The sequence below is a fragment of the Anguilla rostrata genome, chromosome 12, assembly GCF_018555375.3.
Source record: "Anguilla rostrata isolate EN2019 chromosome 12, ASM1855537v3, whole genome shotgun sequence".
Taxonomy (NCBI): domain Eukaryota; kingdom Metazoa; phylum Chordata; class Actinopteri; order Anguilliformes; family Anguillidae; genus Anguilla; species Anguilla rostrata.
The window spans coordinates 3465129-3480940 of NC_057944.1; the positions used below are offsets into that span (position 1 = coordinate 3465129).

The 15812-nt window shown below is 39.4% G+C and overlaps 1 pseudogene; it reads left to right on the top strand.

Annotated features, from left to right (window-relative positions):
- The first annotated feature begins 13977 nt into the window (after window positions 1-13977).
- Window positions 13978-15566, top strand: LOC135236721 (zinc finger BED domain-containing protein 4-like; annotated as a pseudogene).
- The last annotated feature ends 246 nt before the right edge of the window (window positions 15567-15812 follow it).

Genomic DNA, 15812 nt, shown 5'->3' on the forward strand with positions numbered 1-15812 from the left:
ATATAAACCTACAGTATTGATTTTCCCTCTTTTATTATAATTAGTAGTAGTAAAACATCTTTATAGACTTCACTTTACCAGAATACTTTGGAGACACAAGTTATATTCTCTGTTTAAATCGGGATTCTCAGCAGCCAAAAGGTCCATTGTGGTCAACCCTGGTGGAAAACCATTAATACATCTGATGCAGCTGTGCAGTTATCCTAGTAACATAATTTGTGAAACAGGGTTTTACTCAGTGCAGTTATCCAGCTACCTGAGTAATCATGCTTGTGAACAGGTTTTACTCAGTGCAGTTATCCAGCTACCGAGTAATCCTGCTCTTTGTGATACAGGTTTTACTAGTGCAGTTAACAGCTAACTGAGTAATCCTGCTTTGTGATACAGGGTTTTACTCAGTGCAGTTATCCAGCTAACTGAGTAATCCTGCTCTGTGATACAGGGTTTTACTCAGTGCAGTTATCCAGCTACCTGAGTAATCCTGCTTTGTGATACAGGGTTTTACTCAGTGCAGTTATCCAGCTAACTGAGTAATCCTGCTCTGTGATACAGGGTTTTACTCAGTGCAGTTATCCAGCTAACTCAGTAATCCTGCTTCGTGATGCAGGGTTTTACTCAGTGCAGTTATCCAGCTAACTCAGTAATCCTGCTCTGTGATACAGGGTTTTACTCAGTGCAGTTATCCAGCTAACTCAGTAATCCTGCTCTGTGATACAGGGTTTTACTCAGTGCAGTTATCCAGCTAACTCAGTAATCCTGCTCTGTGATACAGGGTTTTACTCAGTGCAGTTATCCGGCTAACTCAGTAATCCTGCTTGGTGATACAGGCCCCTGGTGTATCCAATACTTTAATCCTGGTGAGGCTGCTGTTGGTTTCATTTTACATTTACATGTCGACTCACATTTTGTTGTCTGAGCAGCAATTGGTTTCCTTACAACTCAATCAAGTAGTTGGACAAATCAGGCAGGACTCTAATCTTTTAAACCAGCCCTGCTCGTGCATTCTGGGGTTGTCCTCTTATCAGCCAGCAGGCCATTTTAATGGTCCAACAGCAGCTAAGCATGGTCTTGTAAAATATCACTTCTGAACCAATTGTGGTGGATAGCTTATTCATTTTTTCACCGTGGCCAAATTACTGAAGATTCTGACTAAAGTGAAATGTCAAGGTGAAAGGGAGTCTTTCCTTGGAAACCCTTGTAGAATTTGTTCTTAGATAACTACGCAGTGTGTTTTGCAGTGGTGGGACATTTTGGGGATGAACTGTGTGCAATAATTTAGCCGCTAGCTGATGCAAATTTTGTTAAATAAACGCTCAAGAAAGTAGATCATAAGGCACTTCAGCTTGTTTTGTTTTATTATTTTTACATTGTACATTATGTGTGTACCATTAATTTACCTTCACACATTTACATGCACCCTTCAAACACTGCTATAAACCATACCTTGGTTCTACGGCGTTATCTAACAGTAATGTAGAACAGAAGAAAATTACCTTTTAATTGCCTGTTAACACAATTAAAAAGCATTGTCTTCTACTCCTCATTTTGAGCCGCACATGTAGGGTACACTTTGTCCATCTCAGTCAGAAACTAGATCAGTCAATACTTCTGGTACTGAGGGCTTTGCAGCTTTTAAGAGGGCACCTGGCCTCCTGAACCTTTACAAAACATTGCTAAACATGTACTACTATTGTAATGCCATAAAATGACTCGTGTTCTCAAAAAGTGTACAGGGACATTCGACCAAAGAACAAAGTCCATACCACTTACAATTATACCCTCGGCTGGGGAGCCAGTCTGGATATTAATTTCTCTGTTTAGGAGCTGTAGACTGTTCACTTTAATTTTACACTCCGAGCAGATATCGATTCAGCTGGCCCACAGTAGCTGGCCACCTGGGTTTAACTTTTGGGGTGGGGGGTGGAATGTAAAAAAAATAAGCCTGTGAGTGCACCCACAATGCCTGCTACGTGAATACTTTCATTCTGGCAGGAATACTAAGTGTGCGGCATATCCGTAACACGTGGATTTGCAAACAAGTTGGGTTAAGAGGAATAAATGACCTTTTTGTGGGTGTGGTGGTTTGGTTTCATCGTGAGAAATCAGATTGGCCCCTTCGTCTCCCTCTAATGCCACTACATCAGTATTCCAAGCATAATACATGAGCAAAATGGCAGGTTTTTTTTTTCTTAGACGGATATAATCCCATTTCTTTTCAATTTTTGTGACAATTTGTAATTCTAAAACTACTAGACTGTATTACTTTGAGTTTACCAGACAATACAATAAACACATTCTCCACCATTATGTTTTAGTGGTACTCCAGGCAGCCACTGGGCCCAGCACATCACTTGTAAACCTGAAGTACCATATGCAGTGTCACCTTGTCAATTCAAAACTCTTTTTTTTTATGTCCCTTTAAGGTCACTGTAGATCTGGCAGTTTTGTTATGTCTGGTATCCTCCTGAGACCTGGCAGAGAAAGAGTATTTAAAAAGTTTTTTGACGTAATGCAAGAGTCTAGGACAAATACACGTTGCAGTGAAAAAATTTTCAAAAGTATAATTTTTATTTTTATTGTAGTGCAGACCAGAGACTCAAGTCCCCTACGGGGGCACAACAATGAGTTTCCTGGTCTTGGCAGGATGTTCTAGTCACACCTCAAAAAAGCTTCCTAGGGCTAATGATTATTCCAAGATAGGCTACAAACTCGGAGGCTTTGTTCCTCTTAGCTAGATATGAACTTAATGTATTGGTTTATTCTTTTTTAGTATAGTTTGGTAGCAGTAAAACTTTTTTTATGGACTGCACTTTTTATTGAGTTTACCAAACTGTTTTAGAGAAGCAATACAGATTCCTTGCATTGCACCACAGCCAAGGTGATCTGCTGAACACCTGAATAAATTGACTGACTGAACAACCAAACAAATCTCAGGTAGCTTACACAATTACGACTTATCAATATAAAGTGCATATAAGACCAGCATTAAACCAAAATAAATCAATTTCCATGTATAAGAAAGCTAAATATGAATAAAACTAGACAAAAGATTATGCCTCAGCTCTATTGCTAAAGAATACAATTTGGAAACACAAAGTGCTTGGGATTGATATTAACAATTAAATTGTAGTGGAAATAAAAGATGCACTCAAGATGTACTTGAGCAAGGCTTTATTCAAAGAATGAAAAATGTCATATGTCAACATTGCATAATTAAAAACAGCGCAAGGTTTATTAGAAAGTCCCACTTAGCACAATTACACAGTCAACATTCTCAAATGTATGCAACAGAAAAAGGAACACACACATAAATAATTGTCCGGATGCTTATCAACAGATAGGTCAGAGTAGAGGAAATGCATTAGGACATGCATGCGTTCTGGTCTTTAGAAAATGGCACTTATCTGGGAGGGTGGGTTTTCCAGAGGAAAACCTGCAGTGGTCAAAAACACCTTGCCTCTACTCTAACACACACACAAGTCTCATTCTACTTTCAATTCACTTCCATTCATGTCATGAAACAGCCTGGAAACCGTAGCCTGCCTCTGGCATATAATACGAACCACACTGGCACACAACTTGATAATATGGCATTTATCATTTTCAATGGTAAGGAAACCAACCTTTTGACTAGCCAAATCAATCACCCCATCTGAATTCAATTGACATGTGTTTCATGCAGTTTCTTAAAACATTATTTTCTTCTCTGTGCACTATTAGGCAAGCTATAGTGTAGTCATTTTAGGTATTGTAGCTTAAGACTGGGCAATCCTAATAATCTCCAAACAGTTCTCAAAGGAAACAAAAGATAGGCAGTCTCTGAAACTAAGTACGTTTGAGGAGCATTGTTGAAAAACAGTCTTGGTTTAATCGGTTTAAACTAAGGTCTACTCTGCAAAGCAACAATAGCCAATTAAAAATTTGAATTTAAATAATGCTAAACATTTTGCTGAGTGATTTACTGTGAGGATATTTTTCATTTCATAAATCAGATGTCCATTCATTTAATGACTTTGACTGAACTGAAATTGGAACGAACTCAAATCCTGTTTTGCATCGTAAGATTCACAGTCGATTTGAGAATAAATTAATTTTAGCGAATGCTAAACCCACCAAACTTCAGTGACCCATTACCTTTATTTTTAAGGCAAATTTAAAAGGACAAAACACACTGGCTTCGCTGGTCCAGAGAAGCTTAACAGGCCATGATAACACAGCACATAAGCACAGATGTGGAATAGCATAACAGTGATAAGATGTCAAGCCAAAAATAAAAACAGCAGTGAGATAAGCACACCTCAAATCTAATACCAGCATATACACTGTGTCATAGAAGGACCAGAAGATTGACTGCAGTACAGAAGCAATATGAGTCCTCACAAAAGCCATTTAAGGTTACCTCACACCAGCACAAAATAGTTTACAATATGGGCTAGGAATTCAACAACTGTACCATCATGTTTTAACATGTCCAAAATTTTAATCATCCAGCTAGCTGTTTACCGACTGAATAATTAATGTTTAGGAAAATACAGAATCAATTTTCAACTAAAGCAATATGAACCTTATGAAATATCATGCCTTCTTGCATATCCACCCAATAAATCAGTGATGGGGGATAGTGTCCAGCTGTTTCAGGCACAGACACTGGTCAGGAATGCGCTCTCTTCTAGAAGGGTTTTTTCGTTGTTGGGGTTTTTTCCCCCTTTTTTGTAGTTTCGATGTTGGCGATTTTGCAAATCAAAGATGAAGAAGACAGTAACAACAACAACAGAGGAAATGAGGCTTATCTGTTCTTCCTCAATAAAAATGAAAGTGTTTAAATCAGTATTCCACCCGAACTGGTTTTCGATTGCGGGACGAGCCGGTCCTGTGCCGACGGGACGTCCCGAAGCACGGCTGACTGCGTTCCGCGGCGGACAGGGTCCCAGGCAATCTTTCACGCGTTGCCAGATGAATAAATAAAAGAAAGAGGGATTTAAAAAAGGAAGCTCGGGATCAGGTGAACGGCGGGATGCAATTACTTCCCGCCACCTCCGAAACGGAATGCCGCGAGAGCGTAAATGGTGCGCCTCAATCCTGGAAGATTGGGGCGCGAGCAGCAGGGCTATCTGCCGCGTAGCTACAAAACACATAAACTGAGGAAAGGCATATGAAGATGAATGTTCTTCAGAGAACAGACTGATAAAATGTTATGGGGAACACAGCCTATGGAAGGAGTCACAGTGGTGTCTCCCCGTACTAAAACCTGGCAGGCTTTACCCCTCTGTCTGGATACTCCATCTGTCTGCTTTATGGCTGTACAGTTTTTACTGGCTTTCGATTTTTGTGTTTCTGTAGGTTATATCAATGCACTACTTTCAATGCAAGAATTATAGTGTCTGTATAACATTTGCAACAGATGGGTCTTTGCATTGAAATGCATATATAGTTTTTTTTTTTTTTTTACATCAGACTGTATGACCTAGTCAGTTCTTAGCAGGTTTTATTTGCTTGGTATCTGAAATGCACCTGAGAATTGGTACAAATGAACATAAAGGGCAGCTCAGAAAGTCAAGAACATTTCCACTTTTTATTGTTAAAAAACTGAAAGGACTTTAGAAGAACTGCTCAAAAGTACAATGAATAAATATTATCAAGTCTTTAAAAACATAAATGTGACGGGTGCTGGAGAAAAGGTCCGCAAGTCGCAAATCTTGAAATCGCGCTAGGAGGCAAAAAAGGTTTTTTAAATTTTTTTTTACTGTTTTCCTTTTTTTCATATTACGAAAGTTAAAGTGTTGAAGAAGTCACTCAATAGAATAAACAGCATTTTTAGGGTCACTGAATACTTATAATTTGTCTTACAGCCGGGTTTTGGAGGCGTGATGGGGGTGCAGTTTAATTAGCATGTTTGATTTCGTTGGCTATTGTCACTTTGTTTCAGTCAAGCCACCGCCCATAAATAAAGCCGTGTGGTAGTAGCCTATGTTTGTTTACTGTGTGAGGTTGCTAAAATGGCGGACGCTCAATCAGTAGGTGAGAGAATAACATAACATGTCTAATTTTGCTTTTGGAATAGCGTTTTATAGGTTAGCATAACCGAACATTTTCTTACCATGGCATTCGGTCTATATGGTAGCATTAAAAGACGTTGCACCTAACGAAACGTTGTCAACGATTTTTTCCTTGGAAAATACCATTATTATTGAGGACTTCATGGGCATAGCTAAGCCATATGTTTGCTGATAGACCTATCTGACATCGTTTTCTGGAGCAAAACAGAAGTGGATATAACTGTCATTGATTTACTGTCTCTGTCTCCATCTACTGAACATAGATACGATTTCATCTGCATTAGTATAGGCTACTGCTCAATATTTCGTATCGTTATTTAAAATCGGTCTGGATACACTGTAATGTAAGCGTTAGTTAGTAGTATAATGGTTTTTGTGACGCATACAACAGTGATGAGGAGAGTGTTGAAACATTGCCAAAACGTGGTGGACGGCTGAGAAATGTTTTTATATCGTCCCATTACCATACAAGAAAACATAGGAGTGTACAGAGTATAGAAATAGACTACATACAAGAGTTAATTATTACACATTTAGGTACTGTGCAGCATTGTGTGACTAGGCTATATGTTTGCATTGTGTTTAAATTATATCTATGTTTCATCTTAAACCTCCATAAGGGGCTCATATGCTTTACAATGGACAAAAAGCATTATATTCCTTTTTGGAGAGATTTTGGATTTGTTTCTGGACCCTTAGCTATTTTAGACCAGTGTTAATAATTTAGACATTGTGGGTAGATTTGGAGATGCTGGGTACACTGCTTAGTTTTTGCTTCATAGGTCTTTAGTAGTTCTACATATCCACCCTTAGATTTTATGAACTTGTGGTCAAGAAGTTTTTGATCCATGACATGTATACTTTAACCCGCAATCTCCCAGTAGGCTATTTCATTGCGAACTAAAAAAGGAGCAAATTCATTTTAGATTTTTTGCCTTGACAATTGCATTTGTGGCACTTTATTTCTTACAAAATTATGAATATAAAGTAATCTAATTAGCCTATTACTAGTATTATAAATGGTACAAATGTATTGCTTCATTTAAGACATTTTTCTAGTCTCTGTGGTGTTCACATCTGGAGTTATAAAGCTTTAAATAGGGTAACCCCTAAATGGGCAAGGATTTACAGGTACTCTAGTGGGGGAGTGGTTGGGGTGGAGTTAACTAGCTATTGTTCCCACCCATTAGCCTATCTCCCTGTGAGAAGTGTGAAAAGTTCAAGATCTTTCAAGGGGATTTTCTCTGCTACTTGATTTTAGGAGTACCAACATTCAAAGAAAAAATATCTTCTTAAACTATTTTAAGATTTCAATGTATGATACATCATTTGAAAGCTTATAATCTGCACTTTGGTAATCTGTAAAAAACTGAAAAATGACCTTGCCCTACTTGCGGACCAAAACACCAGCACCTGTCACAAATGCTTTTCTCTGAATCTGTCGACACAGAGATACTTGATGTTCTGCAAGTAACTGAAAAAAATAAACTTTTGTGTAAAAAATAAATTAAGTTGAAATTGCAGAATGATTTTCTGTTTGTTAAATCACTTTTACAAATGAATCTCCCAGCTCTGGAGGTGGTTTTGCACTGGTAGGAGAAGATTTCACTGATTTTAAACTCTTCTAACCTTCCTTTGGGTTGAACAGAACATGAGAGACTGAAAAGCTCTAACATTTACCAATTATATAATCCTTTTTTTATTATATAGCCTAATACCAGACAACAATACACAATATGTGTGTATGTGTGTGTGTGTGTGGGTGTGTGGGTGTGTGTTAATGAGGGGGGGGGGGCTTATTTGAAGGATGCACACATGTGTGCAGCATGTCTCTACTGAATTCCAAATAAATGTGTACTTCACCTTGATAGAATTCTATGGCTTTTTTTCCTTTTCAAGCAATCATTCATTTCAAGAAACTGAAGTAATCTCGCACAGACATTTTTGTTTAGTGTTGAGGTCCAATGGCCTCTTGTCCTTCTGCAGAAATGTTAATGTAATTATTTTGTGGCGCAGAGATGAATTGGATAAAGGGAACGGTCTGGGGTTAAATTACATTTGTCTCTATGCTCTATGCTATTTTAGGCCTCCAAAGCTAATTGTACTGATTGCATCTTGGGAGTGTAGTGAGAGCTGGCAGGGAGGCCTGTGAGCTCGCTGCAGGCGTGAACTTCCCATCAGCGCCCTGCTGCACTTCTGCGCCGCGACAGCGCGCTCCTGCGCCAGAGGCCCGCTCACGTTCTCCAAAAACCCCTCTCTTCCCTCTCTCTCCCCGGGCCCTCCCAAAGTGAAGCGCCACACCCTTTACATTCCTCCCACTCTGCCCCTGCATCTTTTTATTTAACCTTTATTTAACCAGGAAAACCCCCATTGAGATCAAAATCTCTTTTGCAAGGGGAGCTGACAAAAAACAAAGTTACAAAGTTATATGAGACAGCAGACAATTAAGTTACAGACATCAGACTGGTGCTGGTGTAATTTTGGGCTGATTTCACCCATTTCGTGCCTTTGCATCAGACTGCTGTCTCTCTGAATACCATGGACTTCACTTCCTGGAGCTTTCATCTCCAACAACAGCCACCATAGAGAAATAAGGCAAACCAATGAAGGACAATTACAGAAAAAGGTTTTTTCAATTACTGTTTGCATGTCTCCAGCTTCACACTCCTCATTGTTTTAATGCAATTAATAAAAAATACAGAAAGACATAAGTTTAAAAATATTTCAGTGAATAGAGGAATATTATCACGCTTTATTCATGCAATATTTTAGTAATAGCGCTATTAAATAATGCAGTTCTTTCTCAGTTTTTTCTAACAATATTTACAGTACAGAGAGTACACAGTATAGGTGAAAACCATTTATGTAATACTGAAGAGGGACAGACAAACATTGGTAAGTCATATATGAGTAAATGCTATTTGAAGGCCAACAGTGGAATTAACCGTTAAAATGTAATTGAGTTACATCCATCCAGCCATTATCTAACCTGCTTATTCCTGGTAATGGTCAGATGGGGGGGCTGGAGCCTATCCCAGAATGCTTTGAGCTAGAGGCAGGAATAGGACAGGGCACACTCCATGCACTCACACCTATGGGCAATTTAGACTCCCTGATTAGCTTAACCGGCATGTCCTTGGACTGCGGGGGGAAAATAGAGTACCAGAATAAACCCACACGGACAACACACAAACTCTACAGAAAGGTCCAGGCCAGGATTCAACCTGGTGACCTCCTTGCTGTGTTATCCACTGTGGCACCTAGTCTAAACACATCTTCATTCAGCCATAGCTAGATATTGCAAAGAAAATGGTAGGGCACTGGGAACATAAATGCCTGACCTATGTATATTATTCGTATTAAACTGGAGTTTTACAGGAGTTTGTTTAGCTTTAAGGAGCTCTATCTCATAAGCAGGGATTTACACATGCCATGCTGGGAGCTAATACTCCTCTGAGACGTCCCACAGGGGTTACGAGCATGTTCATCGCATCAACCTCTGCGCCTCAGTGTCGCACGGTGTGTCCACCCATTGTTGTCGTTCTATCACTCTGCTCAACATGCCACCAGGATCAGCCACAGAGCACACAGAGGGAAATGTGCCTCTGTCAACCTCGCGTGCATGTGCCCAGATCCTCCGTGTGCACCCAGACTCAACCTCAGAGCATATGCCCCCAGAGTAAACCACAGAGTACAACACCAGGGTCAACCTCAGAGCATATGCCCCCAGAGTAAACCACAGAGTACAACACCAGGGTCAACCTCAGAGCATATGCCCCCAGAGTAAACCACAGAGTACAACACCAGGGTCAACCTCAGAGCATATGCCCCCAGAGTAAACCTCAGAGTACAACACCAGGGTCAACCTCAGAGCATATGGCCCCAGAGTAAACCACAGAGTACAAGACCAGGGTCAACCTCAGAGTATGTAGCCTCAGAGTACATGGTGTACCTCGTGTCTCGCTGATGGCCTTAGACCAGGGCATCCTAATGTCACCACTGTCGAGGGAGCATCACAAGACTGCCAGTGGCTCCCGTCACTCTCAGTTAGATCAGGAAACATATTCTTTTTCATGTAACCCCCCTGCCTAGATCTCCCACAGCTCCTGCAGTATGTGTTGAAAAGATTTTGCAATGATACAAATTACTGCAGCTTAGAATTTATGAAGGCAAAAAATCTCACTGGGCCCCCCGCAGCAGCAGATATTTGTTTTGCATTTCTCTCTGCTTAATGTTTCAGTCATTCATTAAAGATTAAAATATACACTTTTCTTTGAGTTTGGCCACTACAAAAAGTAGCATTCTATGGCCAAATGGGCCCACAATGCAGTCCTTCAGAAAAGCAGGACATTAATATTGAAACTTGTATAGTACTAACGTACTTCCTTTTACATCAGAGCATATCAGTTATACTGTTTCTGAAAAGAAAACTAAAATGAATAAATAATCTTGGGATATAGCACTAAGAAAAAGGCAAATTTGTGCACCAAAAAATATGTTTTGAGAGGGTAGTCATCTCATCTATTTGTATTGTTTTACAGTGCACAGAACCAAACACAAGAAACACAGTATGGCTACTACTGACTGTATATTATTATAATTATTATCCATCCATCCATCCATCCATTATCTATACCTGCTTATCCTGAGCAGGGTCACGGGGGGTGCTGGAGCCTATCCCAGCGAGCATTGGACGAGAGGCAGGAATACACCCTGGACAGGACGCCAATTTATCGCAGGGCATTATTATAAAAAAAATTATAAATAGTGGATAAAGGCAAACACGTCTCATTGCCCAGACAAAATACACAAATCTTATTTGTGTATTTTCAGAAACTGCAATGCCACCATGTTGGTAATATGAAATGGGGTTTATAATATTATTATATTTATAATATAAAAGTCTACACTTTGAGCAGATAATATTTTCTTTCAACAATGCAAGACACACAGATGAAAGCTTTTACTGAACACATTTAAGAAATGGTTCAATTTGTCAGTTTAAACACTTAAATAAAGTTGGTCAATCAGAAAGAACATCTGAAGAAAAATAATAATAAACTTAAATGTGGATTTCCAATACTTACTTGAAAAGAGCCATCAATATGCATTTTGTCCTCACACTGATTCACAACATGAGGTTTTGAAGAAAAGAGTCTCAAGACCACACACCTCAATGAATTAAATTGTAAATGGCATCATCCATTAATGAACCACCTAGAATAATAAAAACACCAGCAGCAGCACAAAAAAAAAAAAAAAAATTCCACCATCTCCCGGTTTTATAATCTTTGTGCAAGCCCCTTAGTGGCCAGCACACCGGTATCCTGAGATGGCTCAACGCAGTCATCCAGTGCTACTGCAACCAATTCTGAGTGGAAACAACATTGTTGCTATAATACAATATTGTGCAGTCAATAGTAGAGCCCGACTGATATATCGGTGTGGCTGATATATCGGCCATTATTTGACTTTTTTGACGCCATCGGCATCGGCAGTTATGCAGCCAATGTGTCCCGATGTTTAAATAAGTATAATAAACAAAAAAACATTGATTATTTATCCTGCACTTGTCTGTTTGAACGTTGTAATTGCTATTTACTAGAATTTTCCAGTAGAGGGAGCTCTAATACAAGTGTGAACTGCAGCAGCTGACGCGCTACTTCTGTAATAAGACATTTATTACTTGTGCCTAATCCGATATTCTCCACAAGACTTGTCTGCACTGCTTCGATTGCTGCAATAAAGGTATGTGTATTTATTCATTTATGTGCACTTCCACACAGATTGCACGTTTTTCTCAACAATGAACATGTGAAAGTTTTTAATTAAATGCGTTTATACGACCACTATGTTTATCAATCCTCATTATCAAGCGAGCTAGCTAGCTAGCTAATATTTGGTTAACTTTAGCAAGCTAGATGTCTAGCAAGCCTTTATGAAGTGGTAGTGAGCACATAAGCAGCGTGGGATCTAAATTTCCAGAGGACATCGCTGTATTCTCAAATAAATAACCAGCCAAAATAAAATGGTGATTGAATGCATCACACATTTGTTTTTTATCTGAGATGATATTAGCTACCATATGATGCTGTGTCAATAGCAAACGCGTTATTGCAAGCCAGTCTGTCATCTAGTCACGCGCCATCGTAGCAAGCTAACCAGACAGTAAAAAACCCGATAAAACACTTCTAACGTAGATCATTTTAAGCCATGTTATCTAGCTTTGTCCTGATATTGGAGACGTGAATCAACCAACAGTTAGCGTGGGTAACCTGCATGATGTGCATTTTAGTTTTTTTCACCACCAAATTCTTATGGACAGGGAAGCCTCACATTACGTATTTCATCCAGTCAATTTAATTTCATCTGACGTTACACTTAGGGATGCACCGAAATTTCGGTCACCGAAAATATTCGGCGGGAAATAGCAAAAAAGTAACACATTCAGTATTCGACCGAAAGAGTGAAAAGGCCGAAATTTTTGATAGAATGTGTGTTTAAAAAAACATTTTTTTTTTTTATTGTAACAAAAATGTAAAATAAATGTGACGCTGTTTCGTTGCTCTCTTGCGGCTATTGATGACGCATTCAAACATTGCCGAAGTTCTAGTGAATTCAGTATCCTCGAAGCGAACTGATTCCGTGCACGCGTGTCTCGCTATTCAACTTTCATTTCAAACAGCACCTTTTTGTGTGCATTTAGAACGGCTAATACTCGCAGCATGCAGCTAGTAGCCTATTTGTACAGTTATTAGGTATTTTACATTTCCCTCGATTAGTCAACAATCGGCACTAACTTATCTTTTGAAATTATGTTCGGTAGAAATGAAATATACAGTATATTCCACCGTTAGGCCACAGGTGAACATTTGTGGTTGGAAATCATGTTTGTTGAATGATGTGTGTTTTCTCCGTTTATTTGGGGTTTTTTTTAGCTATTGTATTCTTGTATTGTACAAAAGAAAAAAATAAAGATCTTGAATTACCTCCCAAAAAGATTTCTACTGAATATTATACTAGTATATCAGCTTTCTGTAGAACACTCCCTGCCCTCTATGTTCATTACCCCAAACCAAATGCACATATGTGGCATATCTGGTCTCCAATGTATACTTTATAAAGCATTTTAGGCAGGTATCAACTGGCTAATATGCACAGAGAAATGCATTATCCTGGCTGAAGGCAATGGATCCCGACCCACTCTATACTGAAAAGGAGGATCATAGCCATCAAATGAACACAGGTGACATATCTGGTCTCCACATGTATACTCTATAATGCATGGTATGCTGGTGTCAATAGAGAGTACAATAATATACATAGAGAGGCATTATTCTAGCTTGAAAGAAATTGTTCCCCATCCACTCTGGTTGAAGAAAATTGGTCTCCACGCATTCTTTTTTTTTTATTGATGTTTTTCTGTTTTTGGTTTGTTAGGTACCAGTTTAAACATTACATTTAATAGTGGTTTATTTATTTATTTATTTATTCAATCTATTATGTAGCATATTGTACAATACATCTTTCTCTGACAGTATAGCTTATTTGCTGCTCCTCTCAATCATCTGACTTGTCTTGAATCTTGACTATAGCCTGAATTAATTCTGCACTTCCTGAAAAAATACAGATACTCGGTATTCAGTCAAGCGTTTCCTTATTTTCGGTTTCGGCCAAGAATTTTCATTTTGGTGCATCCCTAGTTACACTTGATTCACTCATTAGCTCCGCTTGTATTACTCTTTGTATTACTCTTTGAGATCATGTAGTAGGAATAAAATAAGAAAATATAATTAAGTTACTGAGAATAGAAAATAAGAAATAACAATAACAAATTAATAACAACAACAATAATAATAATAGTGATAAGAATGCATGTTTGAAACTGGAAAACTGAATTTTTTAAATGTATTTTTTATAGATGGCTGGAAAAGAAAGGAGCAAAAGCAAGGTGTGGAATTATTTTGATTTAACACCACTTGAAGATGGCACAGCAGTGCAATGCATCTGTGCAGTGAAGGTGAGCCAGTGAAGGTGAGCCAGGGCTCAAGCAAAGCTTCCCAAAGAAACACCAGCAATTTGTGGGGACACCTGAAAGCACACCATACAGAAGCCTATAAAGAGGCACATGAAGAAAGAGTGGTCCAGCAGAGCACCAAGAAACATCAAGCCAGCCCACTTTGCAAGAAGTCTTTGATCGACAAGCCAAATGGTCAGCAGCTGATAAACGATCAAAAGACTTTGATAGGCTTATCTTGGAAATGATCGCCACCGACATCCAGCCATTTGGAGTTGTGTCCAATGTTGGCTGCAGCAGAACCCAGGTACACTTTAAAGAACGAAAAATTCTACAGGACTGAGATGCTTAATCAAGTGTACCAAAAAGTTGAGGAGAAAGTAAAGAAAGTCTGCAAAGGAAAACACAGGTGACAAAATGTCATTCACAGCTGATTGCTGGTCAGGCTCCACTGAGTCCCTGATGAGCTTGACTGCTCACTTCATTGACAATAATTGGAAAAGACTCCAAGTGGTCCTAAATGTTAAGGCAATGTCAGGTTCCCACACACTTCAATCATTCAGTCCTCGCCAAGCAAAGGCTTCACACTACTCAAGAGCAAGTTGGTCTTCCTTTACACACCATACTGCAAGCAGTGCCAACCCAGTGGAATTCGTCCCTCCACATGCTCCAAAGGATGTTGGAGCAAAACCGTGCGCTCACTGTTTATTCAAGTGAGCATGGGCATTTCACATGTCCAAGTGCTGAAGAGTGGGACATTGTCTCAAAGCTGGTTGAGACTTTGAATCCATTTGAAGAAGTAACCTTGGAAATGAGCAAAGCAGAGGCCTCTGCTTCATCAGTCATTTCCAGTCTGGCAGTGCTGAAGCGGCTGCTTCAGCCAGAGGAACCAAACCAGGGGCATTCAGACCCTAAGGAGCGCCATGCTGCAGAGCCTGACACAGCGGTTTGCCAAAGTTGAAGAAACCAAAGAAGTGGTGTTGGCGTGCTACAAGGAGCGTCCCTTCTCATCAGCTGTGGTGCTGAGCAAAGCCAAAGAATGGCTCATGGAGGAGTCCAACATGGAAAGCCAAAGCACAGACAGTCCAGAGGTAGAGACCTCAACAGAGGGAGGAGACCCAAAAATAACAAGAGTAGAAGAGGTTCACAGTCGACTGGATGACCTTTATGCCAGTATACTGTGTTCCGAAACTGAGCCAGCTACAGCCAGGGGCATCAGTGAGGAGATCGAGTCCTACCTCAGAGAGCATGTCATCGACAGGAGAAGTGGCAACCCCCTTGAATGGTGGAAAGAGAACAGTTCTCGCTACAAAGCACTGTCACAGATGGCCAGGCGATACCTCTGTGTACCACCCTCATCAGTTCCCAGCGAGAGGGTGTTCAGCACAGTGGAGAACATTTATGATGAGAAAAGGAGCTCCCTCCTAGGTCGAAATGCTGAGAAGCTCTGTTTCCTTTATTATAATCTGCCACTGCTTGAGTGGCAGTACTAGTAGAGAACAGCTAATGGTGCCTGAACTGCCAGACTACCAGAATAGCAGTTTTAAAAAAAGTTCAGTTCATGTGTGTGTTTTGTATTTACTTGTTTGCTTATTCATTGTATAATTAAAGTCAAATGTTCTTTTCATATTTCATATTTAATTTAATATCATCTTTTGCATTTTTTTATCTATCAAAAAGTGTGTTTATTTTTATTTATTTGTTTGCAAGTTAAATGTTCTCAAATATAAAAACTTTAA